This window comes from Balaenoptera borealis, assembly GCF_965194805.1.
Source record: "Balaenoptera borealis genome assembly, chromosome: 21".
In the NCBI taxonomy this organism is placed as follows: Eukaryota; Metazoa; Chordata; class Mammalia; order Artiodactyla; family Balaenopteridae; genus Balaenoptera; species Balaenoptera borealis.
Genome location: NC_138880.1, coordinates 6,990,095 through 7,005,079, shown reverse-complemented (window position 1 = coordinate 7,005,079; position 14,985 = coordinate 6,990,095). Strand labels below are relative to the sequence as shown.

At 40.3% G+C, this 14,985-nt stretch overlaps 1 long non-coding RNA gene across 1 annotated transcript in view; it reads left to right on the top strand.

Annotated features, from left to right (window-relative positions):
- Positions 1–13,341, top strand: part of LOC309619698 — a 43,453-nt gene extending 30,112 nt beyond the window's left edge. The window contains exon 2 of the long non-coding RNA XR_014239170.1: positions 12,579–13,341. This is a non-coding gene — a long non-coding RNA (uncharacterized lncRNA). The remainder of the gene's footprint in view (positions 1–12,578) is intronic.
- The last annotated feature ends 1,644 nt before the right edge of the window (positions 13,342–14,985 follow it).

Genomic DNA, 14,985 nt, shown 5'->3' with positions numbered 1-14,985 from the left:
AAAAAAAATCCACACCATTCCCTGAATCATTCCTAATTGTAAATGAGAGAAGTAGTTCTCACTGCTTCCAAGTCTAGGGTATATTTTCTTTGCTTTCACTATGAATAGCTATAGCTAGTGATGCATGTTTTTGGACTGGAACTAACGGTGTGATAGCCTGGAAATTTTCAAGACAAAGAGTTCTAGTATTTTCAAGGACATTTTTTATAATTGAACTTTTTGTGTCTTGAATGTTTTTATGATGCTGAATAAAACGTTTAAGATTTACTAATTCAATGTAATACCTTTAAATTATTTTAATAACTATGCAGTAAAGTCATTCTATATAAAACTATCCATTGCAGACTCTGCATTGGAACTAGACTGTTCTTTTTCTAAGTGACCTGGATTAAATAACTGGTTTGATAATTTAGCTGTAGACCTACATACACATAAAAGAAAAAGAAATATGAATTGTGCCAACATAAAATACCTTCCCCACAATCCTCAAATTCAGAGTTCTGAGAAGTTAAGTTTTTAAAAATAAATTTGTGGTACATTCCTTAGGTTAAAAAAAAAGTAACTAATGAAAATATTCATGTCTTTTACAGAAAAAAATTTTAATGGATTTGAGGATGAGTGGTGTCCCCAGATCCTTGGCAGTTATGAGCTGTACCATACATGCATGTGTGGACACACATGGTGTCCTTCTAAAATCTACATGTGACAGGGATGACCTGTAACAATAAAGATATTACAGAAATGATGGTTTGTGCCTTCCAAAACTAGGTCATCAGAAACATTTTTGCTCTGCATTCCTCTATCTTGGATTACTCACTCAGTGGAAAGCCAGTTGCCTTGTCATGAGACACACAAGCCACCTTATGCAGAGGTCCAAGTGGTGAGGAACTGAGGCCTCCTGCTGGCTGCCATGTGAGTGCGCCATCTTGGAAGCAGACCCTCCAACCCCAGTCGAGCCATCAGATGATTATAGACCCAGCCTACATCTTGGCTGCAATCTCATGAAAGACCTGGAGCCAAAACCACCTAGTGGAGCTGCTTCCAATATTTTGACCTACAAAAATTGTATAAGATAAACATTTATTGTTATTTAAGCCATTAAGTTTTAGATAGCTAATAAATACATCAGTTTTTTCAAGTTGCGGCAAATTCCTTGATTCCAAGATTAAAAAGCAGAAATGTGGGTGAATACATTAATTGGGTTATTTAAGGAATAAAATACTTAGAATATGCTGTTTAGGAAGGAATTTTCAAATTTTGCATAACACAGAATAACTGCTGTTGCACCAGCCAGGAAGAGAATGGGATTCGTTTGCTCCTATTACCTCCTTGTTGACACACAGGACTTCTTTATATACCATGAGCTCTTAACTTCACTGACTTATTTTGCAGCAGATTACTCATTTTCTGCAAATGAGAGATAAAATTAGGCAAAATTAGATTAGGCAGTCCAAATCAGGAAACACACCATAATTGAAAGGTAGAAAATCTGCTTTTTTTCTTTTAATTTAAGAAAACCGTCACAGTTCAGATGAAGTCAAACCAGTATAACTCCCTTCCATTGTTCTGAATAGCTATAGAAATACCATTTTTAGAAAAGAAACCAAAAAGGTAAAGAAGAATACACCTTCTTGAATTACACAAATAATCAGTCTAATTTTCTATGCTAGTAGGAAGTTCGGTTTTAATATAATACTGATAGCTTTTTCTAGTTTACAATAAACAGGCAAAAAATGTGAAGGTAAAAATATATGGTAGATTCTTTAAACAAGAAAATTCAAACTTCATTGTAGCACAATGTGATATAAAAGTGGCATCTAAATATCTTGTTTAAAAGGACCAAACCATATTTGGTCATTCCCTGAGCAAGTCAAACTAATCACAACTTGATCTCAAATACTTTTGGAACAAGGGAGAATATTTGCATTTATGTAATAGTACATAATTTTATATATTTTTATATAAAATATATTTTAAATTTTTATTAGTTAGCCAGTGTTAAGAAACAAATTGCCCTAAAACTTAGCAACTTACAAAAACAAACATTTATACTCCTACAGTTTTTGTGGGTCAGAAATGAAGGAGCAGATTAACTGGGTGAGGGTCTCTTGTGAACCTGTGGTCAAGACGTCAGCTGGGACTACAGTCATGTGACTTGACTTCAAGATGATTTACTCCATGGCTGGAGGCAGGGGGCCTCAGTTCCTTGATCAAGCGTCTCTATGGAACTGCTCGAGTGCCCTCACAACATTAGCTGGATTTTGAACAGCAAGCAATCTGAGAGAGAGAGCCAGCAGGAGCTGTAGGGTCTTTTATGACCTCTTCTCAGAAGTCACACATGTGATGGTGAGCAAGGAAGAACTGAGTGTGTTGAACAGACCAGAGGCTTCTCTCAACAGCTCATTTTCTGATGACAGTGATATTCCCAGGACTGGGGGTACTTGGCTAAATACCAGCCTGAGCAAGGGATAGAATACAAAGTTCTCCCCTCCTTTCCTCAAAAACTTCTCCCTTATCATCAAATCTTAATGCTTGATGTGCCGCACTTGGATACACATTTCTTTTGACTATGGAAAATTATCTTTAAAACGAGTGAACAACTTAGTGTAGATACATATACTTAGGTACGTTTTGTTCAGTAGTTAGTTGGCAGGAAAGGCATGGAGCAAGCATACTTGATGAGGAAAACTCAATAGAGGAGACAATGAAGGACTCTGGGGCAGGTTAGAACAGGTATTAGGGGAATTTGACCACTTAGGATGAAAATCCAGCGCCTGAAGAGGGTAGTAAAAACGAAGGTGGAACAGAGAGTGCTAAAGTGATTTCCAGGCTCTGAAGGTGCTTTGATGATAAAGAAGAAGTGAGAGGAGCCCCAAAGGGGGAGGTGAGAGGAGCTCTGAGAAGGCTAGAAGGCTATCTCCTGAAGGTACGCTGTCACTCTGGTCCTGAGGGTCAGCTGAATGATCATCTTACCCTTTTCTATATCAATTAAACTGAAAGTATTGTCAAGTCTGGATGGCAGATTCCTCATTATAATGGTGACAGGATACACTTTCTGTTGGGGCCATTTCTATATGGTTAAAACCATGCATTATCTTACTACTGAACTATAATTGATAGAGTTTTTTCTTATGCTTATACATCACTGGGTGTCTTCCCTTTTCCCTAGCTTTCTTACCTCTGCCCTTTGTTTTTTTCACCTTAAGATTCTATTTTTTGTAAACCATGTCAGTCAGAGCCCTGTTTACAGACTTAACAGTCAATGAGTATGTTTGTTACAGTGATGATGGGAGAAAAAGATGAAGGGTGGAAGCCAAAGGAAATGTAGGTTACCTAAGGAGGCACATGTGTATATAAGTTACGTACATTACCAAAAATCAGTGCTCTTTTAAGGAACCTTTTTCCTAAATCTCTAAGTCTGAATTTAGACTGTACTGCCCCACAAAATCTTAATTGTTTTTGAGAAATTTTGTTCAACCCCTCACCCTCCCACCTGTGCCCAAATTTGGACCCAGGATAGGAGGAGACATGGTGGCAGGCTAAGCAGAGGGAAAGCCAGCAAAGATGCTGGAGGATGGAGCACAGCAGCCAGACTCTGGGTCGTTTAGCCCGAAGCCTGTCTTTTATTAATGATAACCATCGGCTATTACTGAGTCTTAGGAAAAATGTGTTAAATGCTAAAAACATTTAAGGGAGGTGTGCATTTCCATGCTTAGAATGAAAAACGAAGGGATAGGGGCCCTCCTGGCACTGCCCTTCTTCTGAGACCACTGTAGATATACCAGCGTTTTCAAAGGAGTGTGATGGTCTCAGAGGCACAGATGCACATGACAACAGCCATGGGTTAACTCTCCTACCCGGTCTCTGCAAGTCTTCAGAGGAAGGAAATCTTAAAAGAAAAAAGGTCAGTCTTTGCACGGAAGGGCTCTGCATCCAGCAGCTATCTGTGCTCTGCATGCACCCTTTGGGTCACTGTCCAAAAATGTCCCTGTGACGTAGATTTCCCAAAAAGTCTGGATGAACCAGACATTTCTGAAACGCAAGACCAAGCCGTGACCAGCCAACGAGATAAAGGGATTGTGGCCAATACACATAAATCTCAAGAGTTGTCAGGAAACTCTCAATCAATTTTTAAGCCTGGAGGTTGCATCTTCTCTGCTGGTTAAAAAGTTCATTTATACATGCCCCTTTCATTTCATTATTCATGCAACACAAATTAAATGGCTTAGCTGTTTCAATACAGATTAATTACATTAGGCACAAAGCACATTTCCAGTTCAGGCCGTGGTTTCTACTTCATTTAATTCATTATCCCATGTGCAATCCAGTGGCGTCCTGAAGATAACAGCTAATTTCAATCACATATGTCTTTGTCAGCACTCCCTTCTCTTTCTTTCAGGTTTCTGTAAGAAGATTGCTAGCTAGAATAAGAGGAAAAGTACGTACTTGGACCAAAGGAATTTTATTCTAAAGAGCTTTTTCTTTTTTTTTTTAATCTTATTGTTTGTGTTTGGTTTTTGTTTCGGTGTCCTCTGATTGAGGTGACATAGAAAGGCATCACCTGGCCTCCTGGAGAAAGATGCTACTTCTCCTCCTATGATGTGGGATATACCTGGCAGAGGAACTTGTGGGGCACGGGTCTGGTTAGGGCTCCAAGCCTGTGTATGGAGGTCACTGCTTATGACTCCAGAATGAGAGGAAGAAGTTTCAGCCCCAGGCAGATCTGTTTACCCTGGCACACTCCTTGCAGGGTATGTGTCATTCAGCAAAAAAACAGTCGGATGCAGGCGTCTGTATGTGTATTTTCCACAGGGTTTTTTCAAATGATAACTCTTTGAAGATTACCTACTAAAAATGCTGAAACGTCTTTCTCTGCAGCTGTGAGCACAGGTTTATAGCACAGAGGAAGAGCCTGAAATCTAGAGTTGGAATACTTACATACACCCAAATTTATTATGAAAATGAAGTTAAAATGCCAGACACAGGGAACATTCTTACTGAAAAGTATCTTGGAAGTTGTTCTCCAGGTTGAAGTCGCACTGAAATAAATAAATAAATAAATAAATAAATAAATAAATAAATTAATTAATTAATTAATTAATTAATTAAAAACCTGTTCTGTGATTTAAGTCTTGAGATCTTTGTCAAGGATGGAGGAATACAGGGTATAGCATCCAACATTCTGCAGCCCGAGATGACGGCCAGAGTAAGGAAGCCAAGATAAGGGAAACTTCATTTATACTCAGCTTTGTGAAGGGAAAAAAAATTAAGGATTATTTACATTTTATCTCAAAAAAAAAAAGTTTCTGAGCCTTGTGGTTTAATCTAAATTGTCCTTCATGAACTTTCGTTTCTTCAGCTCAATTCCAGTATTTTAAGATAAGTAGATTCGGAAATGACAGTGCAAAGTGGATAACATTTGGGGAATTACAATGAATTTTCTGGAATTTTTTTTTTTTTTTTTTGCTATGGGACAGCTAACTTTTCTCACTGATTAACTGCTTTCCCACTTGCTCCCAAATTTTATACTATATATTTCAAAGAAAGGCTGTAAGAAAAACCCTTCCCCATGCTGCTTTGTTTGCAAATCCAGACTCTTGGATGATTTAGATGTCTGATCTTCGGGGCTCCGGTTCCTTTTTGTAACTCCTGCCAAAACATCACACGAGAAAGGGAAAGATAGTAAGAAACCATCTAAAGGCAATCAAACGACCATTAATCCCCTACTCTTTCCACACACAATAAACATTAGCTGCAGCTCAATTAAACTCTACGGTTCACAGATGTTCACAGTAATGACAGCCCCATGATAGCATCCTTCTCATTAAGGTGTTTTGGAACTGTGCACACGCCAACGCCACCCACCAGGGAACTGGGAACGGAGGAAAACACAGGGAAGCAGCCAGACCTAGTATAGGAAGCAGAAGACAGTTGTCTGTTCTCTCCAGAAAAGAGGCATCAGCAGGATTTATCATCATGGGTTTTTTTGGTTTTTTTGGTTTTTCTTTTGCCGGCACCTCACCCCCTGGTCCCCCTTTGAGTCATTAACAGTGAAAATACGCTGTTTTTCAGTGAAAATACACTGGAGAACTTGACAGAAGCAGAGACCAGAAATGTGTCCCTAGAGCCTGGAACCACCTGGAAGAAACCCAAGTTTTCCCTGTGCCTGGGTGCTGCCAGAACAGAAGGCAGCTCGGCTTACACATAGAATGTGTTCTTTGCCTGGCTCCTTCAGAGGTCCCAGACGCTTCCAACTACGCTTCCTTTGGGGAAATTAGTTGCATAACAGGGATAAGGAAGGTACCAGAGACGAATTTTAAATAGTTCATTAGATAGGAAGTGTCAGCAGAAGTGGAATCCCTTTCCTTGAAAAGCCAGGGGCTAATCAGCTCTTCGAAGAGGGTGCTTCCATCGCAAAGACTGGGTCCTCCACTCGGCCACCAACCAGACCTGAGCTGCCGGTACCCAGCCTCGGGCCCCGGCTTCCCCAGCTCGGGTGCCCCAGTCGTGGGCACAGTCATGGCATCACCTACATAACACATAGCAAGGCTCTCTGCTCTCTGCAGGTGGCCGTAGTTACAATCTCAGAATACATTGTTTTCATTGGCCAGACCTTTATGCTCATAAATGTCTCTGTCTCTGAAGCCTTTCGCAAGGATTACACAAGCATCTTTACTTTTAGAGAAGTAACAAAGGCATTGCAAGTCTAGGGACCTCAGCTCTAAAGATCCCAAGACTTCCTGGCTGGGCCAGATCCTCGTTGAGAATATGTATTTCTTGGAATAAAATATCATAGCTGCAAAGGGACACGTTCGGAGCAGGAACCTTGAATCCAATGTTCTCCATCCACCTGAGACCTGGTCTCTGGTGAGGTCAGTCAGCATGGGTTCTTCTGCGATGGACAGGTCAGGCTCACCGGCAGGAGTGGTCAGCCTTGGAGGGCTCCGGCTGCCTAACATTTTATCAGAGACTATTAAGTGCAGGGGCATGGAAACCTTCCAGATGCTGCACGGCCACATCTGAACTGGAAGGCCAGTATTGGAGCAACATCTAGGAAGGAAAAAATACTAGTACTGAATTAGCTTGTTTTAATTAGGGATTAACTTTGTCTTCAGTAAAGAAAATCAACCCAACTATTAAAAAGAGAAAAAAAAAAAAGAAGACTCTAAGGCATTTTAATGGTAGGAAAATTCTAAATGTGGTTCATTCAACGTTTTTTTGTTTGTCTGTTTGGCCGCACTCAGGGGATCTTAGTTCCCCCACCAGGGATTGAACCCGGGCCACTGCAGTGAAAGCACTGGAGTCCTAACCACTGGACCGCCAGGGAATTCCCCATTCAGCAGTTTTGCTAAACCTTTATTGAGGTAGTGTTATCGTTTTAATAATTATCCCAACTGCCTTGCAAATACAGGGAACTGGAACAGCTAATAAGCATCACATATACATATATAATTATATATACATGGAATTTGAACAGTTATAGGCATCGCATATACAATATGTGTGATGCCTATAACTGTTCAAATATATATATAGTACTTATATATATCACATATATATGATATATACATAGATATATATATCATATATATCACATATATGTGATATATACATAGATATATATATCATATATATAACATATATATGACATATACATAGATATATATATCATATATATCACATATATGTGACATATACATAGATATATATATCATATATATAACATATATATGACATATACATAGATATATATATCATATATATCACATATATGTGATATATACATAGATATATATATCATATATATAACATATATATGACATATACATAGATATATATATCATATATATCACATATATGTGACATATACATAGATATATATATCATATATATAACATATATATGACATATACATAGATATATATATCATATATATAACATATATATGACATATACATAGATATATATATCATATATATAATGTGTAGCATTTCCCACCAAGATTGGTATTAGGTAAAGCTCATCTTTAACTCACCTCTAACCTCCATACCCCAGTTATCTGCACCCCCATCCCCAGGACAAACACACACAATCACACACACGTAAGGTTAGAATTAGAGTTAGGATTTGCCTCTTTTTGCCTTCTGGTCTTTTCTGCTTTTCTCTTCTTCACATCAAACAAGTCTCTGCATTGGCCTCGCACGGGAGTTCCTTAGTTTCCATGATCATTATGACAACACCGTGCGTTCCGCATACTCTATTCTTTACCTGTTACCTGGCTGTGTGTGGTAAGGACAACATGCTGCCTGAATGGGTAGAAGGAAACCCCGAGAGGAGAACTTGCAGGTCCAGAGTGTGGGTGGCCTGAGGAGAGGGCTGCTTCAGGGCTGTCTCCACATGGCCTTGGGACTCAGGGAGTCTTTCAGGGGTTTCTGAGAGGTCCAAAAGGTTCATGGGTAAAACAAACATTTAAATGGCAAGACCAACCCCTGAATGTAATGTAACAGCGCAGGAAATAAGTACAAGTAATTATTTCAGGTGTACACACCCAGGGGCCATTTACTTTTGAGAAACTACCACGTGGAAAGTTTTGTGTGTAGGATCAAAGAAGCATCTTCACAATTATCTGAAGAGATTCCTAATATACTACTCCCTTTTCTTGCTCTATGTCTGAGTGAGGCTGGACTTTCTTCATATTCTTCAACCAAAACGTCACAGCAGATTGAATGCAGAGCAGATTGGAGCATCCAGCTGTCTTAGCCCAGATATTAAAGACACTGGCAAAATGGAAAACAATGCCATTTTCTACTATTTTTTTTAATAGAGTGACTTTTGTAGAAGATATGTTATTCATGTAATGCTGTTTAGGTAATAAATCCATGCAGTTCAATGAACTAGTAAAATATATTTAAAATTTTTAATTTCTAATATAGTAAATAATGATCCAGCTTATATAAAAAATCATTTGGGGGATTCTTTTTTTTTTTTAAATAAGTTTATTTATTTATTTTTGGCTGTGTTGGGTCTTCATTGCTGTGCGCTGCTTTCTCTAGCTGCAGCGAGTGGGGGCTACCCTTCGTTGTGGTGCACAGGATTCTCACTGCGGTAGCTTCTCTTGTTGCGGAGCACGGGCTCTAGGCACGTGGGCTTCAGTAGTTGTGGCGTGCGGGCTCAGTAGTTGTGACTCACAGGCTCTAGAGTACAGGCTTCAGTAGTTGTGGCTCACGGGCTCTAGGCACGTGGGCTTCAGTAGTTGTGGCGTGCGGGCTCAGTAGTTGTGACTCACAGGCTCTAGAGCGCAGGCTCAGTAGTTGTGGCGCACGGGCTTAGTTGCTCCGTGGCATGTGGGATCTTCCCGGACCAGGGCTCGAACTTGTGTCCCCTGCATTGGCAGGTGGATTCTTAACTGCTGCACCACCAGGGAAGTCCGGGGAGTCTTAATACTTTTAAAGAGTGTCAAGGGCTCCCAAAACCAGAATTTAAGACCCACAGTTGGAGGCTATCTCTTCCATTACATCTGGGCACCCAAAGCCTTGGGCCTGAGACAGTTGCTCTTATTTACTCTCCCAAGGGCTATTGTTTTCCCAAGGGCTTGCCTATTATGACTTTCGAGCTCTGCCCTATTGGCAGGGCCTGCTGCAGTTAACTGTGTATTGGAGATCTTCAATCTAGGCTCTACAGCTTCCTAAAATGGCATGAAAAGAACCTGTACAATTGTGTGGTTGCATGCCCTTGAAGGAGAGTTTAGCTAGCTTTCCTTGGTGTCCAAGGGCCTCGTGACCCTTCAAGGTCAGCAGCCTGCCTCTGCCTCTTGCGCCCCAGGTGCCCTCAGGGGCTTTGCTGTGAACTGTTGGTCATCTAGTTTCTGTCACAATTCACCTGATGTATGGTTACGTTGGTGTGGAGGAGGAGACAAGAAGGAGAATATGAAAGTTTACAAGTACTAGGAATGTGAATTTCCACAAGAATAAAGATTGAAATGGCATATGCAAAAACAAAAAAAAAATAGCTTTGACAAGTCTGGAGAATGATGCCTTCCTCATCCTCAAAACTGATTTGAAAACCTTTTTATGTTGTTTTACTACTAGAAAGTGATGAGATGAATGCTGGGCGTAACATTTTGATTCTCCTTCTGAGCCTTCTGGAAGCTTAGAATATTTAATGCTCTCAGGCGGTAACTCTGTTAGCCTACATATGGCTGTTTTTCTCCTCCCCATCTAAGTTTCCATTATTTTACGGTCATTGCAGTTCCTACATGTTCATTGTAAGCCATGTTGGATTTCTTTTTAAAAAACGAACTTTTCAGACAAAGCTGATGAATGAATCCTTCTTAGTGTATTGATTCCCATGAAGATGGCAAGTGCCTTGCCCCTGAGAGCCTGTGACTGCTTTGCATTGTCACAGCCTGCCGGCTCACGGGTACATCCTCGGAAGAGTGTCCAGCTAGAAGAGAGAGATTGGGAGGAAGATGAAAGGGAGGATCTAGCATGAACCTGTTTGTTTAACTGTCTTCCCACATGAACCATGTTTTCTTAGGAACACTGGAATGATGATAATTCCCAAGGTCCTTGGAACTCTTGGAAATGCCTTAAAAATGCACATGTGCCTCTCATCTGGCATGAAGACCACTTACCCAGGGCAGCACCGGGTCTGGACAGAGCCCATCCAATTCAGTTGGGTTTGGGAATCCTAAAACTCACTTTGCAGCTCCAGCTTTGGACCTGGTATGTGTCCCCTGGTGAGGACCATTTATTTTCAGGCAAGAACCTGGGAAAGGGCCTCGGAGAGGATCCCGGTCCCACAATGGTGGCTCATCCCTGGCCGAGCTTCAAGCACCGGAAGTTCTAGTTGCTTTTCTCCAAACAGTTCTTTCTGCTTTGGAAAAGAAAACGATACAGTTATAAATATTTACATTTGAAACCAAAACATTTTGACAACAATTGCAGCTGCTAAATGATTTATGAAACGTGTGAAATTGAATAGAGAAAGGCAGAAGACAAACACGTTGTTGCTAAGAAGGAAGATCTCCCTGACTTTGATTTAGGAGATGGTGGAGGTTTCCTAGAGCGTAATTATACAGTAATACTTCTTAAGGGAGTTTGGTTTAAAAATACGATACACTTAATTGCCACTTGGTCATTAGCATTGCTGTCATTAACTTTCAGCTGACAAATTACCTACTTAGGAGAGATATATTTCAATGTAAACTTAGAGTGGATGGCATACTCTATGCATTTGGGTCAAAAGCCAGATCCAAGGATAAAAACGCAACTCTGGAACTTACGGAAGGGAATACCTCAGTATGGCTTAAGTTTTCCAAACTACATGGGTAATTCTCAAATAATTAAATGTGCTAATCAACAATAAAGCACCTCTTTTTGTACATTTTAATATTTTTGGACAAAGTGGACAGATAACTGGGTAGCCCCTGTTCCACACTGAGGCTCCATCCCGTGGAGTTAAATGACTGACTGGCCTTGTAAACTGAGAATTACAAATCTAGACCCGCCTGGAGATTCTGCTTCTCACTGGGGAACAAGCCTGTCAGAAGAGAAATGGCATGCATTCTACAGATTCAGAAGACTTGAGTTTGAATCTCTTCTTTGACTCTGATGGACTGAGTGACCGGGGGCAAGTTAATGAATTTCTCTGACTCTGTTTCCTCACACACAAAATAGAACAAAAGAATATTTGCCCTATGGTAATACTGTAAGGATTTAATGAGATAATTCAAGTAAAGAACCCAGCAGCCTAATAGAAGCTGGACAAAGAGTAACTCTAATTGCTGTAGGGGTTCTGAAAGAGAGCTTTCAAATGATTGACCTCAACTCACATTTATTTAGAGTCCATCAGGGACAGGGAGTTACATAAGCGAAGTGGGGACTCTAGTTAGTGAGACAGATATTTGTCCACACACCCCTTCCTGCTAAAGAGTGAACATCCATCTCTGGGGCCACAGACACATGTGTAGGTCTACGAATCCAGGTGGAAGGAAATCTAGCTGTGGAGTGGGGATGGATAGATAAGAAACTGCCCCCAAAAGAGAAGGGAAGGACAAAGTTGGGGGTGGAGGAAACCCACATGCCTCGGTCAGCAGCAGGTACCCAGGGAGGCAAGGAGAGAAGAGAACCTGGACCCCAGCAGTGCCCCAACAGCTGGACCAGGAGGAGCAGGGATGCTTAGAGGGAGTTGTGGTGGAACCTAGCAGAGGGCCACGTAAGCCATAGGACCTGGTGTGCCCTGTATCCCCACAGGTATGGAACTGCTGTGTATGTGTGTGTGTGTGATGTGTGTGTGTGTGTGAATTAGGGTAGAGCAAGGGACAGAGAGGAAAAGGCAGCAAGTATAGTGTAGGTAATGCTCCAATATGACAGCAATCAAAAGACGATAGTGAAGGTAAAAAAACAAACAAAAAAGTTACAGAGAGTGAGCAGATAAGGGGCCCGACTTGCCTTCTGTGAGCTAAGAGCACCTCGGCCCCACCCCATCCTATGTCAGGACTCGAGAAGCCGAAAGCGAGCCCTTGCCATCGGAGACAGTATGTGCCCAGAATTACTGACCACCCTCTTCTTCCTCAGGTGGGTGGCCCAGAAGATGCTTTGGATGAACAGATGCTGAGTCCCAACGCAAGATGATCTGTGAAAACGGTCACATGGGCTGTCGACTGATTCAAGATGAAGGGGAAATCACTTTGGGCTGCTGAGGTCCAAGAGAAGCTTCATTTCAAACTGAATCCTAAAGATGGATGGTGTCGAGATTTAATAAAAAAACCAAAACATTAAAAATGGAAATTAGCATGAGCAAAACATGAGGGCTGAAACCTGCTTGCCATATTCAGAAGTCAGCAACAGTCCTATTAGAGTCAGGCAAATAAACTGGAAAGGTAGATGTCCAGACATGGATAGGCACTTGATCCAAAGCCAGAGAAATATGCAAATATTGATTTTAACTGGCCATCAAACTCTGTTATATAGTACAAGGAAAAGCATTAAATATATCATTTTTCCCCTCATGGTTATTCATTGTTGACAATAATATTTTCAAAATCACAGATACTGATTGTAAAAAAAAAAGCAAGAAAAGAATAGTTGTTAAAATCTATTTCTGTAAAGACCACGATTGCTGGTTCCTCCCCAAATGCCTGGCCATGAGCAAATAAAGATAGTGTTCACATTTAGTAGCTGCTGTAGTCACCTTGGCATAATAGAGGAAAAACAGCCTTTAATGGCAGTTTAATTAGATTTACCATGGGGAAGAGGTCACATAGAAGATGCGATGCTTTTATATTTACAAACCTGGATAATGAGATGAATAAATAAAAAATGCACACAAAAGAAAACATGGTGAAGACCATGGCAGCTCTTTCTCTTTCTTTTCCCCTCACAGTTTAAATTCATAGGGTGTGGTTTTCCTGTAATGCAAGTGTCTAAGTGGCTTTAATGTTTATGGGAGTTGGCTGCATATGGAGAGGAGGGTTATATGCCATGTTTTACATTTTATGAGCAGCAGGATATCTCCAAGAAAGATTTTTAATTGATTCTACTTTTTGTGAAAGAAGAAAAGAAGGAAGTTTTTATCTCTACTATGGAAAAATATAGAGGTTCCCCTACAAACTCAAGAGGCAGTAGATAGTCAATTAGACCAGGAGAACAAATAATATAGATAGCATTTTCCCCTAGGACTACAGAGACGGAAAACTCAAGAGACCTAGGCAATTTTTAAAATCTGTTGCCATAGAAAGAGGATAAAACCTTCTATGAGAGAGGCAAGGATGAAAGAGAGCATGTGGAAAGAATAAGTTCTGACTTATTTCTGTAGTTCCCATTTTAAAATAAGGCTAGAGAGGGCAGACAGCAGAAGCAAGAAGAACTACAATCCTGCAGCCTGTGGAACAAAAGCCACATTCACAGAAAGGTAGATGAGATAAAAAGGCAGAGGACTATGTACCAGATGAAGGAAGAAGATAAAACCCCAGAAAAACAACTAAATGAAATGGAGATAGGCGATCTTCCAGAAAAAGAGTTCAGAATAATGATAGTGAAGATGATCCAGGACCTCGGAAAAAGAATGGAGGCAAAGATCAAGACGATGCAAGAAATGTTTAACAAAGATCTAGAAGAATTAAAGAAAAAACAAACAGAGATGAACAATACAATAATTGAAATGAAAAATACACTAGAAGGAATCAATAGCAGAATAATTGAGGCAGAAGAATGGATAAGTGACCTGGAAGACAGAATGGTGGAATTCACTGCTACGGAACAGAATAAAGAAAAAAGAATGAAAAGAAGTGAAGACAGCCTAAGAGACCTCTGGGACAACATTAAATGCAACAACATTTGCATTATAGGGGTCCCAGAAGGAAAAGAGAGAGAGAAAGGACCAAAGAAAATATTTGAAGAGATTATAGTCGAAAAATTCCCTAACATGGGAAAGGAAATAGCCACCCAAGTCCAGGAAATGCAGAGAGTCCCATACAGAATAAACCCAAGGAGAAACACGCCAAGACACATAGTAATCAAATTGGCAAAAATTAAAGGCAAAGAAAAAGTTACTGAAAGCAGCAAGGGAAAAATGACAAATTACATACAAGGGAACTCACATAAGGTTAACAGCTGATTTCTCAGCAGAAACTCTACGGGCCAGAAGGGAGTGGCATGATATACTTAAAGTGATGAAAGGGAAGAACCTACAACCAAGATTACTCTACCCGGCAAGGATCTCATTTAGATTTGATGGAGAAATCAAAAGCTTTACAGACAAGCAAAAGCTAAGAGAATTCAGCACCACCAAACCAGGTCTACCACAAATGCTAAAGGAACTTCTCTAAGTGGGAAACACAAGAGAAGAAAAGGACCTACAAAAACAAACCCAAAACAATTCAGAAAATGGTCATAGGAACATAGATATCGATAATTACCTTACACGTGAATGGATTAAATGCTCCAACCAAAAGATACAGGCTTGCTGAATGGATACAAAAAC